Raw genomic sequence first — 15,778 nt, forward strand, 5'->3', positions numbered from 1 at the left:
ATTACGTTACAGATATCTTGAATTACAATTCCAACTATCCAAAATGTAATTACGACTAGTCAGAAATACGTTGCTGATATCTACAATGTTCATTCCGGATAGTCAAACTTAGCCTTTTGATGTTAAAATGGCCTGCCATAGACACAAACTTCCTACACATGAAGTTTTTTTTAGAGCTTTTAGGATAGTAAGCGTTCTAATCACACTCACAACAGTAAAAATGTTCAAATTCAAACCTACAATATCTACTATCTGATTCAGGAGCTAGGAGAGATCTAGCATTATGTCATAAATGACACACATCAACACAAGACAGGAGAAATTGGAAATAATAGAAAATATATAAAGAAAAAAAAACCAAAACAAATTACAGCTCTTTAATTAAATTTAAAAAACAACTGTTTTTTATTGGGTACTGATCAAGTTTTAAGGTCACAGAGAAAAATAAACCTTTCGGATCTGTTTGACGAACGACACAAACACGCAGACCAGCTATCAGAACAAGCAGAGATTACATTCTCCACACATAGTTTGGATTCTCCAGGTACCAGTGTCAAGTGCTGAGCTTGAAGATAACAGCAACTCGATTAGCCGAGGTGCCATATTTGATGTCATAGGACAGGACCCCTCTACTTCCAAGAAGCTCCGGGATCTTTGACATTTGACGTCATTTTTATTTTAATGCCTGGCAATTAACAGATAGTGTTTCCACAACCGTTAGTTGATGTATGTGAGGGATATTCCTTTGGCAGTCCTAATGAGAAATTACTCATTACTTTCAATGTCAATTACTTTCCATGATAATTTTTAAGAGTTTATACAGGATTGACAGGCTCTGACATAAGAACCAGTTTGCCTGCTTCACTGTTCAGTTTCAGATGGAAGAAATAAGACAATAAAGATAAAAAAAAACACGTGACTGAAAAGAGATAAAAAGGCTTTAGTTGCTTTTTTTGTGCAACTTGTTACAAACAGCTGAAACTGACCTGTCCCCCATTGAACGTGGTTTACGAATTGATAGAAAAACTTGCAATCTATTTCACAAATAGAATAATTGAGGCTCTTTTTATTGTTCAAAGGCCACAAAGTTTCTGGATGCATTAAGAATGAGGGCCATCCCTTCTTGTGTTCACCTAGAGTCAAGGTGACATTCCACAACACCTTTGAGACCACTCTAATGTCGAGAATGGTGGATTGCTTCTGTTGAATGGGAAATGAGAAACCACGAAAAAAGGTGTAACCAGACACTGGAAGTATAAACAGCAAAAGAGAAAAATGAGATTTTGGGGCATACCTGAATTACAACGAGACTCTGGGAAGTTCTGAAGGGTCGTGTCGCTTTTTACTTGTTCAATTTACATTTAGCCATAATCTATTTCAATATATATAATTAAAGTAAATATATACTATATATATATAAAGCTGAATTGTGTTTATTTTTGTTACAAAACAAGTATTAAACAAAGCAGGGGATTTCTTTTTTCTTAAAAAGGAGGCATTTCCTGAAGCTATTTCGGATTTTTATGACAACAGCACCCCTGTCCACTTTCACTAACAAACAAAAAAATCTCTACTTGCTCTGTAATTGTGGTTTTGGCAGAAAAAGGTAAACCCAATTCTCTATTGCTGTAAGGGGTTTTAAAATCTATTTAGATGTCTTAACTGGCATTTTTGGTCAAGCATCAAATTTCCCAAGCAAGGAAATAAAGACACACAATAACTGAGCAGGTGGCGGTACCACGGAATTCATAGTGAAAGGGCAGGTAGAGAAATGAGGCGGCAGAAAATAAAATAACTATACAATTTGAATTATTTTGCTGTTTTGCCATTAAAAATAGCTTGTGCCCTCATGGTCCTTGCCTTCAGTTTTATAAAAACAATGCATCAAGCGAAAAAAAATATATATTAAAAATGGAAACTTACCTTCATAAAACCAAAAAGCTGAAGGATTGCTTGCTAAAGGGTCAAATAAAGATGAGGCGCTGCGAGTCCAAGTTTCTTTATTCTCCAATGATTTTCCTTCCTCTTTCCTTCCTAAACTTGGAGTCCCCTTTCTTTAATTTCCAGACGTTACGCCGTCTAATGCCTGAAGAGCAACAAGACAACAGAGAGGGCAAAAGTTAAGAGAGGGAGCCAAAAAGAGGGAGTGACGAGGAAGGAGAGTTCCCTGTTTGGGTGAAGCTGTGATCAGATAAGGTTATTTTCAGACTGAGGCATGCTCGTCTATGAGACTGGAAAAATATCCCCCCCTGTGTTAAAGGGTGGGGGCTATGGGACAGGGCTCACTATCTCTAGGTTTGCATGCATGCACACCACGCATTAGAATATGCACCTGCACATGTGCGGAAAGACTTTGTCTGCCGTCTATTATTACAGCATACAGAAATACGTATATGCTTGTTGTAATTGCATAGTGCACATTACTTCAGGTGGGACCCACTTTCGACTTTCGACAGCACGAGTGGCAGGCGTGGGATGCATGTGGGAGAGCTTTCGTCCTCCAGTCTATCCTCTCAGGTTTTAATGTCAAAGTGTCAGGATGTAAAAGTGGCCGTCTCTGCACGAACACCAGCAGGAATGTTCTCAGCTGAGGTTTTCCGCTCCTTTTTTTATTTGTCTAAGTGTCAGTTCCAGACTAAAAGGAGGGGCCTTCTCAGCTAATGACTTCTACGTCAAACTCTGTCATTTCACGAACATCGGTAAAAAAAACGTCCCGTTAGCTACATGTCAAGTCCGAAAATATAAAGGATCCGTCAACTCCCTTGTTCGTCTTTCTGCTGTGTAATCCAAATAGGAATGTATATTTGGAAGTGACCACACACATGCACAAACAGGCCGAAGATACACAGGAGAGAGGTCAGACCCCAGACTCCCAGCTATTCCCAGAATGATGACGTAACCACTGCAATTAGCTTTTCATACTTAGGGCAGAGACACCTAAATCCAGCAGAACAGCTACCGGGCAAATGCTATGTGGATGGCATCTACCCACTCCAATTAAACTTGTTCACTGACCCACAAATCGTACATCTTTCACCAGGTTTTCATCCAAAACTTATCCTTGCGCACATAAACATTTCCTAAACCAAAATCCAAGACTTGCCAGATCCCAACTCTAATATTATATATGTAGAGCTGTTCTAGATGAGTCTGTTTCAATCTGCCGTTGATGAAGCGGAAGTTTAAGAATTCCAGTTACCCACAATCCTAGTTTTTGGAGTGCTTTGCACCGGCCATCAAGCAGCAGCTGTCCTCCAGAAACTGCTGATCACGTGCCAAGGATCACAGAGAGATGGTGAAAAGCTGCTAAGTGACAGGTGCTAATGATGGAACCTTGGGGCCAAAAATCAGGGCAGTATCAGGGGACCAATAAACTCCTGCTCTAAAGCCGCGTCCTCACTCTTATTACAAATATTATCAATGAGATGCTTGTATCCTGCAGCCTAATGCGCCCCCTTAACAAAAACATGTCCTGATGAGGCATGCATCCAACATCTGACAAATACCAGGAAATGCTGGTGAATGTTCTCCATCAGAGATTGACATGACTGACTAGGTTTTGCCATCGAAGGCTTAACTTCAAATAAACAATTCCAACATGAGCTCCTGAATGGCATCATTAAAGTACCAGAGCAGACTTTTTTTTAAAAACTTCTGCAGTAACTGACAAACTTGCACTCAAACACACTGACACTTTGACCTCTGAGAAACTCCAGACTACAGTATTCACGTCGGCATGGTCTCACTCGTATGGTTTCAACACCTAATTCATTATCAGCTTCTCTAAGTCTGTGCTATTTCTAGTTAAGTAAGTGGCAGGATATAAAAAAAAAAAACAGAAGGAGATTGGAATACATGAAACATCACTTTGACAGGTTTAAAAAAAAGAAGAAAGCCACACACATGACTTGTTTAGGTGGGAAATGGAAATGAGACTAATCAAACGGTTGTCCTGTCAATCAAAAAGAACAAACTAAACAGCAAAAACGGGGCTATTTTGAATTTGAAAAGATTATAAATGAATGAGAAGATTATCCAAATGTATGATTGTTTACTAAATGCAAGTAATATTCTAAAAAAAAAAAATAAAACACTTCAAAATTCAACTTTAAAAGTTAATAATTGAGAGCTGAAACATTCAACTTGTTAGTGACCATAGCACAAAGCAGAAATGGAAACTATTTGATGACTTCATGAAACTAAGTCTTGCATAACAAATCACAAAAGTATTGCTATCGCATCATCAGCCTGTGCTATACGCATATCGCCAAAGACAGCAATAACTGCAATAAATGGTTACCTTGAATGTTTACAGACATGCATAGACAGAGGAACCTTGATGTTTCAAAACGAAAAAGGCTAAGCGCACACTATCTACATTGTTCTTAATTTTGTCCATATCAGTTTTGGCCAGTACTACCAGGATGGTGGATAACTATTCTTTTCTCTGCATTTCCAAACATACAACCAACATTTTACATTTACAGTATAATTTAATTTATTTTGACTTATTTAAATAAAGCTGTTGCAATGAAATAGAAATTATGTGTTAGTTGTTGGGTTTTTTTTTTCTCCTTTTTGTTCATGTATTGTCGTAGCAATACTGGTCACTAAATTCTCACATCACAAGTTTTCCTCTGTTCATGCAGCCCATAGAACTATGCCTGCACCAAAAAAAAAATCGTAAAAATTATCATCATAGCAATATCAAGCTGTCCACTATGCATATCCCAAAAGTCGGCAAAATTGCAATCAACGGTTACCTTAAATTTGCTAAAACAATCTTATAGCAGCTTGAAGTATTTAACAAATTCAAAAAAAAAATCCATTTATGCATAATTTAAGTTATGTTGACTCTTATTTGAATTAAACTGTTGCAGTGAAATAGAAATGCTTTTGGTTGTTTTGCTTTTTGTTCATGTACCACAAGTTACATCGTCATATTTATCAATATTGATCACTAATTTAGATTAGATTTAGATTAGATTCATTAATCCCACGAATGGGAAATTTCCTTGTCACAGTAGCATGGAGTTTGGCACAAGTATGTAATACCACATATCGCGACTTTTCCTCATATTGCGCAGCCCTAAACAGAACTCTTGAAAACAGGTGGAGTCCACATCAAGTCCTAAAGAATTAGGATCCTCACAAACCCATAGCTCATCAAAGAGTCTGTTTGACAGGAAGCTACAGTAGCTACAACTTCAGAGAACGATACTCATGCCTTTGTTGCTGGTTGAAAAAAAAAAAGAGGTACAACTAAACTTAAATGGAGATTGCAATGCACAGATTTCTTCTTCTGTTGCAAGATTCTAAAAATAGGAAATTTTAGGTTCAAGATTAGTGTAAAAAGGGTCCACCCTGCCTCATATTCATATTGTAGCTGCGATTGTGGTCAATAAGTTGGCGATCTCATAAGAGCTAAACATTTTACAAAGACAATTTTTATTTTCCTACGCTGTTCAAATAAAAACAATCACATTTAAACCAATGTATTTGATTTTTTTTTACTACTTGGCAAGCAGCCCTGAGTAAAATCTTGATGTCAGACCAATGTTGGTAGATGAAAAGACGAGTGCTAAAGGTCTCTTGAAAGAAAGCTGGCATATCCTGCAGGCAGAGCCTGTAGGCGTTTGTGTTAGACAGCTTTATCACGTCGTCAATTGAGTCATGACATCAATGTTTGAAGAGCGGCAGCGAAACTAAGACATATGAAGAAGGGAAGCACCGACGGATGTACTGAACGAAAAGGAGGAGATATTAGAGTTGGGGAAATTATCATTTGATTCAGAAATTTAGGAATTACTTGAATTCCGTCAGGGATTGTGCTATTAATCATCAATGCCTCTCTAGCTGTGGCGTTTCCGCTCTTCAGCCAGGTATTCACCGATGTAAATAGAAAAGCACCACTCAGGTGCACCTGTAGGGCAGGCAGGCCGGGGTGGGAGTGGTATGAGGTTCCCAGAAAGATAATATTACACATTGAAGCCTGTTGGCCTCCCCTCCCATGTTCACCCAACATTCAAATTAGCCATCCAGATCAAATCAACTCCAGCTTTTATGTTCTTGAATCGTTTCCTCCTGACATCATCCCTTCAAAGTTGAATGTTTTGGAGATGCAGAGCACTCAAAGCAGGAATTAACCTTTTTTTTTCTGGACTTCGGATGCATCGGCTCCAAAGAAACTCAACTAACAGCATTAAAGCGTTCAATTTAACAGCAAAAGAGGAAAAATAGAAAATCTCCTGAGATTAAACTACAAAACTACAAAGGAGAAAGCATACATTTATTGAAGCCAAGACACCCAAGAAGCAGTGTTCCAGCAAATCTAGTCTAACAATAGAGATCAGCGTGACGGATGGGGGTGCTTCCACTATTCCATGCTTGCTTTGAAATCTGCATCCTTCCTTATATTGGTTAGGCTTTGTTTTACAGTCAATGCACAGTAATTATGTTTTCAGCGTTTGGTTTCCCATCTTCCTTTGATGGAAAAGGACCAGCAGTGAGTCCGCAGGAATGCACAGAAAAAGCTGCGGGGCTGATGCAGCCACCTCGTTTTTTTCTGCAGACTCCACACAGGAACGCCTTTCCTTCACGCACAGACAGACAGTCCAGCTTCGGAACTTTTTTTTATGCAATTCCTCTCCGCACGGTTCTATGATATTGCTGCTTACCGTTAAAAAAAATGACCGCCTCCTGCAAAATTCCCCGTCAATGCGGCTGTCTTCCAAGTGACAGAAGTAAAGTTGTCAGTTCGACGCGCGCGGCTGGAGCACCAGCAGCGAGAGCGACAGCGGCTCTGAAGCGGGTGGGGGCGTCCCTGTGATGAAACCGTACACCTGTTTTTTTGTTTTTTTTTTCCCCTCGCGCGTTGACTCTGCCTGTGTCAGTAGCTCCCTCTCCAGGGGGTCAATGGGCCTCGAATAGCAACGCACTGACGCTGTCTTTAACCTCTTTTCTCACGGCATAACCGGCCTCGGAGAAGGCGGCTAGGCGGCATGCTTGTCCCGCGCTGTCCTGCGCCAGTCGGTACCGAGGTCCCGACTCCGCCGAGGTTGCAGCACCTGCGTCCGTCCAGATATGGGCTGAATCTTCCGTTTCCGTCTGCTATTAGTCAATGATGCCGCGGCGCAAAATGGCCACTGTTTTTTTTTTTTTCATTCAGCAACTGAATAGCGCGAGCTCTTCATTGGGTCGCCGCGTAACCATGGAAACGCCATTTCAATCAGTGCTGGCCGACAGCAGAAAATAATAGAAAGTGGTGCTTTGCCCTTTGTTTGCAGCATAGACACTTTAAGGAATGACCTCATATGATGGACCGAGAGTCTGTTAAAGCTCTTCTATGATGTACAAAAAAACAGACAGACCATCCATTCAAGATGTGGACATCTTGTTTATTCTCTACTCAGACAAAGTGACTGAAATATTTAAAGACCCACTTCAATTAAAATGTTTGGTGTTTTTAACATGTTCTTGTTGCATTTTAAAATTAAGCTCAAAATTGCAGTTCTGAGTATTTCTTTGTTCGAATTGATGTGAATCAGGAGCAGACGAAAAAATGCTTGTAGTTGTTAAGCAGAGGCAATAGCCGGGCCACAAGCTTCCTGCCGTGCTTCATTCTGATGTATCAACTTGCAGACGACTAGATCCATGTACGTCTTTGTTTTCCTCTTTTGAGCTACCATCTGGCTAAAAACTGTACGGCTGGGTAGCTCCAATATCGCTCACCATTTTTGTTGCACTGCAAATGTTAGGTTGGGCTTGTGAGGGGCTGTAAGCCAGCAAGCCAGAGTGTAAACAAAGGGATGATGGGAAATGAGCGCAGGGCGTGCAAACACTCTCACCCACAACCCAGAGCATAATTTCTGATGAGCTCCTGTATGGAGTAAAACAAAAACAAAAATTGAAAGCAAAAAAAAAAAAAAACCCAAATCAAAGCAGAATAAAAAATTATTGAAAAGCAAATATTTAATATTTTCACTTGCAACTTAGAAAGTTTTATGTGAAACTTAAAAAGTTTTGTGTGCAACGTGGTGGCACAACTATTACTATGCTGTGGAAAACAACCGGGTTTTTTGTTTGGGGGGGGGGCTAAATGCGGTGTAACATCACTTGGAATGCTTTTACTACATAGAAAGATGATTGAAGTGGAACTTTAAGAATATAACAACACCATCTTCATAATATGTCATAACGAGGCATCTTTGTGTCTGTTTATCACTCATCATTAATATGTAGCTTTTAGAGGTTCGGTGACTTGATACAAAACCACAGAAAAAGCTGTTATATGATTTTGCATTTATGAATTTTAATTCAAAAACGTACAGCTAATTGTCAAAACAGAACATTATGTAATGATTAAAAAAAAAGTTAAAAAGCGTAAAACAAAAAAGCATACATTTTGATTCAACTCAGAAGCTATATACACAGCATGGATTTATGCAGTTCATACATCACAAGTTCACCAAGTTTCAAGATGTTTGAACTTTTTAAATGAGTCATTTGGGTTGTCAGTCTGCGAAATGGCACATTAATATCATTCTATTTATTAAAGCAACAGTGGTATTTAATGGTCAAGTTAACCATAAAGAGCTCTTTCCTCTGTCAACTCTAAAGGTGAACAAATTTAGACCGGTATTGATAGCTGACCTTTGAGAGGTGCCAGCAAGACCCCATCTGCAAGTGTGTGTGTGTGCGTATGTGTTTATGTGGATGTGCAGGAATGCATTCATGCATGTGTTTGGTCTTTCATCACTAGTTCTTACGTGCAGAATGGACGGTCATTGAATGTTGCAAAGAAGGGTTTTTTTTTTATGGTGCCATGTTATCCACAGACATACTATCAGCTATGTATTTTTAAAGTGCAGGGGAGATGATGATATGTTATGTCTGGTATGTAGCAATCTGTGGGTGATGCAGGTGTGGACATACAAAGAGCAGATTAGAGGACCACATTGGAAACAGCACCAGGGTACTGGGAATCCCTGGACCACAAACCCACAGAAGTATGAACTTTAAGCATTTAATCACTCTTCATTTTTCAGTTAGCAGAATGACGTGTTGAAATGTGTGTAATCCAAAAAGCTCGCCTTGGATTTATAAAAACCCAATCTGGCTTTTGTTGAAACATGACAACATCACAGTTCACACAGAGTTTCAGTCTCAGGGCTAAACCTTAATCCAAGCGCTGTCCTCCAGTTACCTTCTTGAGGTCACATCCATTTGATAAATGCAATTATCTAATGTTCAAACCCCATCACAGCACACTCTTAGAATAGCTCTCAATAAAATCCCATCCCCCTAGTTTATAGATCCTTATGAGAAAATGACCATTTTATCTCAGCATTGGCCCTCTCACAACTTTCCAAAGATCCACATTTGGAGCAGCTGATACTGAGGTGCTCTTATCTGGCCAATGTTAAAGTAGTGCAGTGGTGCTGATTGAGGGGGTGGCATCTGAGTACAGGAGGACATAGTCAGGCAATGACATCATGGTGTGGTCCCCACATCCATTCCAGACATCTTTTGATGTCTGAGAGCTGACCAGGTGAAAAGTCCAAGCAAATCTGTGAGAGGTGCTGAAGCTGGACTGCACAGCACAGCTCTGTTAGACTGCATGGATTTAGCTTTCTCTTTGCTTATCAAAAACCTTCTTTAGAAATGTAATATTCCTAACCATAAGGTCTAATTATTTTTATTTCATTTGAACGTCTTGCAGTGTATAAAAAAAGACACACCCAAGCATGGATTTATCTTAAACAAGCTATACGCCTACCTTATTCAGTCTATTTAAAGCATTTTTATTTTTCAACTGTGACCTTTGGCCTGCTGATGTGCTGCATCAATAAAAAAAAGTCGACGTTGCCCTGTGAAAATGTCAATGCCACGCATGCATCAAAGCTGTCAGGAAAAGCTAGCTCTGCTGGCAGAGAGTAGGGAGAGGAGCTGATGCGAGGAAAGAAGAAAAACGTCAAAACCATTGAAGGATGACAGCGAATAACAAATGACAGCACGAAAGTAAGGAGATAATAGTCACAGACAAAATTCTTTCTTTCAGACTTTGACATCCAAACTCATCTGTCAATGCTGTGAACTGATATCACACCAGCTAAGGCTGGACTGCTTTATGGAGCAGAAAGGGAAGGAAGGAAAACATGTTGCATATATGTTTCTATGAAACCTATATATGTTTTACTGCGTTGTTGTAAATGTGGTGTAATTTGTTTGTAAAATGTAAAATGTGAAAAATTATGAATTAATAAGTGTGTGGACTGCATGAGATACTCATGTTCAGCATCTACAGTAGGACAAAGAAGTATTCAAAACATGAGAAATGCCTGTAAATTCATTTAGGTATACCTCAACTATAAGAGATAAAACAAGAAAAAAAACAAGAAAAATCACATTGTCTGATTTTTCAAGATGACAAGAAGAAATCTACAACAGCTGCAAAAATGGTTGTCTTTGCTTTAAGTTGACTTTTTTGTCAAAGGTCATGCTGATATTTTTTCGTTTGGACAAAATATTATTTTGCAGTTCCTTTTAGTGCAGTCGGAGCATTATTCATGTCATTTGATGCAATTATAACTGACTGTTCTTTGAAATTGGCATTTTGAAATCTGTTGCAAAGCAAGTCAACAAGCCTCCTTGTTGGTATTCTTCTTTCAGTTCATTACACATACAAGCATTTGAGCTGACAATTGTTTTAAATGATCTTAATCAAAGAGAAATGTATGACAAGTTAAATTATAAGATTTATTTCAAAGACCCACTCCAATGAAAATTGTCTTTTTGGGGCATTTTACATGTTCTCGTGGCATTTCTATTATATTTTCTAAAATTTTAGATTAAAAAAACGTTTTTAATGGAAAAACTCCATAAATTACCTTTAATTCTTACATTTTGTTCTGCTTATTTTTAAAGGTTGAGTCGTGCTTCAGTTGACAGCAGTGTGACTGTTAATCAATGGCTCTCACTTTGTGCTGAACCTGTCTCAACAAGTATTGAATGGCAGCCATTAAAACGGGGGAGCAGGCCATGGTCAAATGATTTGGGTTATCTGAGGGCAGAGGAATTCACTTACAGTCTGCTTGTTGGGCTGGGCGCTAAAGGAGCATGATAGCACCACAACACTCACCGATTTGTTTTCACTCAGTTCAACTCCTTTTAGGAAAACAATACAATGAAAATGTCCAGCAGCACAAAATAGGGCAAATGCTTTACTGGACATTTAAATGTAGGAGAGAGTTGATGCATACATCTGTAAAATGACTATATATTAAGATGACTATAAAAAAACAGATCTAGAAAAACATAAAAACATCTATGTTATTTATTGAAATTCTTTTTACCTAAAAAAAAAAAGTTTACCTGAAAAGTGTAAGTATGAAGCTCTTCTTCAGTTGAGCTAAGAATCCACACAAACCAATGACTTGGGAGATTTTTACTCCCTTCAAGCAAATTTTCATATCTTCAGTTCAAATGGCAGGTATAATGAAGTCAAGAAAGGTTTGGACTTAAAAAGCATTTTATTGAAGCTTATTGGAACTGTTTCCAAAAGCCCCCCCCCCTCACACGATAAAGTAAGATGTCACCACTGCAGGTTTCTGAGTAGTCAGCTCCATTCACTTCAATTATAAATCCAGAAATGATCTGAAAATAGCAATAAAACGTGAACTGGTATTGTACAAATTCCATTAGGAGATTTTTTGAAACTGAGTCCATCTTCAAGAGTCACATCCCTACTGAAAAGCTTAGAGATCCCAGTTGAAACTAAAAGTTTTTTTAGAATCAGAACGTTCCGCTTGATTCCTGCAGGCAATTTTTTCCATTGACAAGCTATTTTTGATTGGTCTTTTTCAAACTTCCACTTCTTCGGCTATTTTTTTTTTTTTTTTGCATTGGGGAAACTGCTTTAGTATTTTCAGCATAAACCATTCTCACATATCCTAGGTTAATATTAATGACAGTTGTTTATCTGTTAAAACTAAACTAAAAAATTCAGATTTTGGAGAACAGTTGATAAAAAAAAACTCTCACATTCTCTCAGAAATCAAAGTCTGCTTCTTTTATTCTTTTTTCTTGGCACTGACCCTCTCTCTGCCCTCCACTCTGTCATCTTCATGGCTCAGCAATCTGTCTCAATCTCTGACTTTCCTTTTCCTTATATAGTGACAGCTTTGGTTCAGCACATTAAGGAAACCAGTGCTTTAAATCACTTTTTGCTGAATGACCCTGAGAAATATTTGTGCATTTAGAACAGAGGGCAGGAAGCCACGAGACCACACCATTTTTGTCAAATTTTAACAGACCATGCTTCTTTGGTCATTTGAAGATCTAATCACAAATTGAGGCTTTTTAAAGAAGTGTTGTGCATTTTTCCATAATGATGTTTTTCTTGTATAAATCTTTGCTGCAACTGGGTATGTTGCAATTACGTAGTGTTCCAACAGTAATGTTCCCACACAAAATCCAAACTTGCGTTTTATTTTTTTCAACTTAAAACCATGCAGTCTCTGGTTGGGATTTGTTGTTATTTGCAATAAAGGAAACTGAAGCAGATGCCATAGATCTGCAAACCTTGCACTAAAGATGCTGTAAAAATGTTGACTTATGGTAGATTCTCAAAATCCTTGTTTGTAGTTATTCTTCCTCTAAAAACTCGTGTGTTGTGCTTAGAGCCTTCATTCTACATTCACACTTGTGCATACGAAGCACGTTCAAGAACACATTAAACGCAGGTTCTTGAACACACATTGAGCCTGTGATGATGAACAAGCAAGGAGGGCTTTCTTTTTTCTTCTTTTTCTACTGTTTACTAGCAAATGTGCAAATGTCATGAATGCCGCTCCAGGCTTCTTCTTTCCCACCTTTATTCCAATATATGAAAGACTTGATGCCAAAGAATTCCATCTGGACACAAACCATATTAATTTCTCCTTCATGATTAATTCTACAATGGTTGGCACTTCTTTGAATTTAAACGGACACCATCCGCATGTCACTACCAAATCCGAGTCCCTGATTGGCCAAAGTTCCACCTCGTTTAACTTTCATTGTGAGATTCCATTGATGCATCTTTTGTTCATAAAATGTGCATGAGACTTTTGAACGCAGAAGCCTGAAATGGGCATGTGTGTGCTTTTACGTGGCCTTTTCATTGGAAATGGCCACTTCAGCCCATGTTGCCAAGGGCAGTGTGCACATAGCCTCACAGTTCATCCTAAAGCTGGGCTCTTTTAAGAGAAAAACTGCACAATCTGCAAGTATGGACATCTGAAGGGGGATTTCAATCAATTTGAGTTGACAGAAATATCTTTTTGTTCTTATTTTTCAAAAGGTCCATTTTAACATGCATTTAAGTAATTATATTGACCAGAGATCTCATTAAAATATTAAAAATCCAAGTTCCAGATGACAGAAGTAACAGAAGTAGAACAAAATGCTGTTTCCTAAAAGAAATACTTCGATTGAATAATTTCATTTTTAATTGGGGAAAGCGTGGACAATGACAAAAAAATGTTTGTCTTTTATCTTGTAAGTCTAAATAAACCAAATGAAGTAAGTTTTATATATATATATGATTGTTCTCTTAGTAAAAAATAAAAGCATGGCTTTAGGTTAATTCTTTCTACAGGGATTTTTTAAGGTTTTCTCCCTCTAAGGTAAAAAACCTTTTTGTTTGAAAGAATTGATTTTTTTAAATGTAAAAACTGAGAAAATTTTTGATATTTTAATGAGATAGCCTGAAAGTAATTGTTTTGTCAACATGATTGGGTAGATACATGAAGTATTTTTCTTTAACTCCCAGGAAAACATTTTTAACATTACTAATGTACTTTCTTATTTAAAAAGAAAGGGACAAAAAAGTTTAAAACAAATAAACAATGCTTAAATAATAGTTGCCATAATTCGAAATATTAATACCTCCTAACCAGCAGATTCCGTATCAAGCATAGAAGGAACAGTAAAGATATTAAAAAACATAACAAAAGGTTTGTTGTTGGTCACAAACGTGTTTTTGGACCATTTCAAGAGGCTTAACTTGTTCAATTAACAGTTTTCAAAAGAATAACTGTCAAAAACAAAATTATTCTGTAGAGAATTTGGGTTCATTATTGCTACATAAGAGCGCAAAAATAGCAGCTTCTATTCAGATCATCTACTGTGTTTATTTAATGAAAGCACATCTTCATTTCCTCAGAGTAAATCTTTACATTGTCAGTGGCACATTTGAAGCTTCGAGGACTTCATTCAATGTTTGGATTTCAGTAAACAGCACTGCAGCTCTGTAGTAGCCCCATGCAGCCGATCCCAGTTCAGTATTGATGTTCTGTCACCCCTTGGGACCACTTATAGTGAGAAGAGACCGGAGTCAGCTCTTACTGAGAACCGAGGAGTGTTCACACATGCCATGTCGGAACTGAAACCAAACCATGGGTGTTATTGTTGCCTTACAGCACTTACAGATGAGAATTTCATTCATTTGTAAAGACCTTTCTGAATAAATACCAGTCATTTAATTTCAGAATAATGTTTAGATTAAATTACTTGCTTTAGAACAGAAAAATAAATGAATCCTTGAAAGTGTGGGATTGGGTTTGAAATGCGTATGGATTCCTGATAATCATCTGCCCCGCCCTCTTCCCCCGGTTTAAGAACTATGGTGTTCTTGAAGAGCTCGGTTAGTCAAAGGCTGACACCAGTGACAGATCTGGGATTGCGTCCTCCAAACATCATTGGTCAGCAAACTGGGGAGGGGGAGATTTACTGCAGTGTCTTTTCTTCTGCAGAGGGCAGGCAAAACATGCTACAGCACTACTACTGCCCACACCTCTCTGTGTGTCTATGTGTTTTTTCTTCTCCAACACATCTCCCCATCTCAGATCCATCTCTTTCTGCATCACCGACCAAACGGACCATTCTCACTCTGGTTTAAAAAAGTCGGGGCAGTTCCTCTGACTTTTCTCACTTTCCAGTTGCTGTTCCCCCACAAACCATGTCAAGGACTAAACAGCCACAAATTCTGCTTTTCTACGTGTTTAAGGAAATGAGCAAAGATCCCAATGAAAACATCTTTGATTGTTTTTTCTTTATCTCTCTGAGCGAGATTTCCTGTCTGCATCTTGTGAGAATATAAAGGCACAGAAAATAAAGTTCCTGTCTGAGTTAAGGATTATATAGCATAGGCTAACATACACTCTATATATAGCCTTGAATAGCTGGGAGGGTAAACTCACCTTTTGTTGCCAGGCATTCCAACACTCCAGAAGTCTGGTCTGCAAATGAGGCGAAGGAGATTTATCCAAGTGGGTGAGATGAAGAATCTGGCACACACACTCCCATTAATGGAGCTTCCTCTCAGTTGTCCATTTTGCACGTGTGGGTTCAATCACACATGCCTGACACACACCGCAGCCGTATTACAATACCACTTGCTCTGTGCACAGTATAGGTTTCCTCTCACTCCAAACAATCCATCTTCCGACCACAGGGTTATTCCTCTGGAGAGACTCAGACCTCAATCTGATTTCTGCTCCACCCCCCCGATGCTTTGAATGATTTATCCAGTAACCTGGCAGGAAAGAGCTGCAACAGTTCCCTGCTGCATCATTTACTTTGTGTGCTTTTGATACTATTTGATTTGACTGGTACCCCCTGTCTTGCAGGAACAACTCGACAGTTACAGCATTATTAGCTTAACCACAACCACAGTGCTGCCCACAAATACTGTCTCCACTTTGAACACGTCTTCAGCAATCCAGCTACTGGTAAG

At 38.5% G+C, this 15,778-nt stretch overlaps 2 protein-coding genes across 22 annotated transcripts in view; one reads left to right on the forward strand and one right to left on the reverse strand.

The window, feature by feature from the left end:
* The window catches only part of sorbs2a (sorbin and SH3 domain containing 2a), a 48,388-nt gene extending 41,202 nt beyond the window's left edge, over nt 1-7,186 (reverse strand). For 12 of the 21 annotated variants that reach the window (XM_078950959.1, XM_078950916.1, XM_078950908.1 and 9 more), the window contains exons 1-2: nt 6,678-7,182; nt 1,924-2,086 (exon numbers count right to left, since the gene is read on the reverse strand). The gene's annotated coding sequence lies outside the window, so the exon portion shown is untranslated. Of the gene's footprint in view, nt 1-1,923; nt 2,087-6,677 lie in introns of all 21 variants that reach the window. The other 9 variants (XM_078950913.1, XM_078950903.1, XM_078950884.1 and 6 more) reach the window with 3 other exon arrangements.
* The window catches only part of LOC144981247 (toll-like receptor 3), a 42,699-nt gene that overhangs the window by 17,457 nt on the left and 9,464 nt on the right, over nt 1-15,778 (forward strand). The window lies entirely within an intron of this gene.

This window comes from Oryzias latipes, chromosome 1 (genome assembly GCF_053564925.1).
Source record: "Oryzias latipes strain Hd-rR chromosome 1, Olatipes_Hd-rR_3.1".
NCBI classification, from domain to species: domain Eukaryota; kingdom Metazoa; phylum Chordata; class Actinopteri; order Beloniformes; family Adrianichthyidae; genus Oryzias; species Oryzias latipes.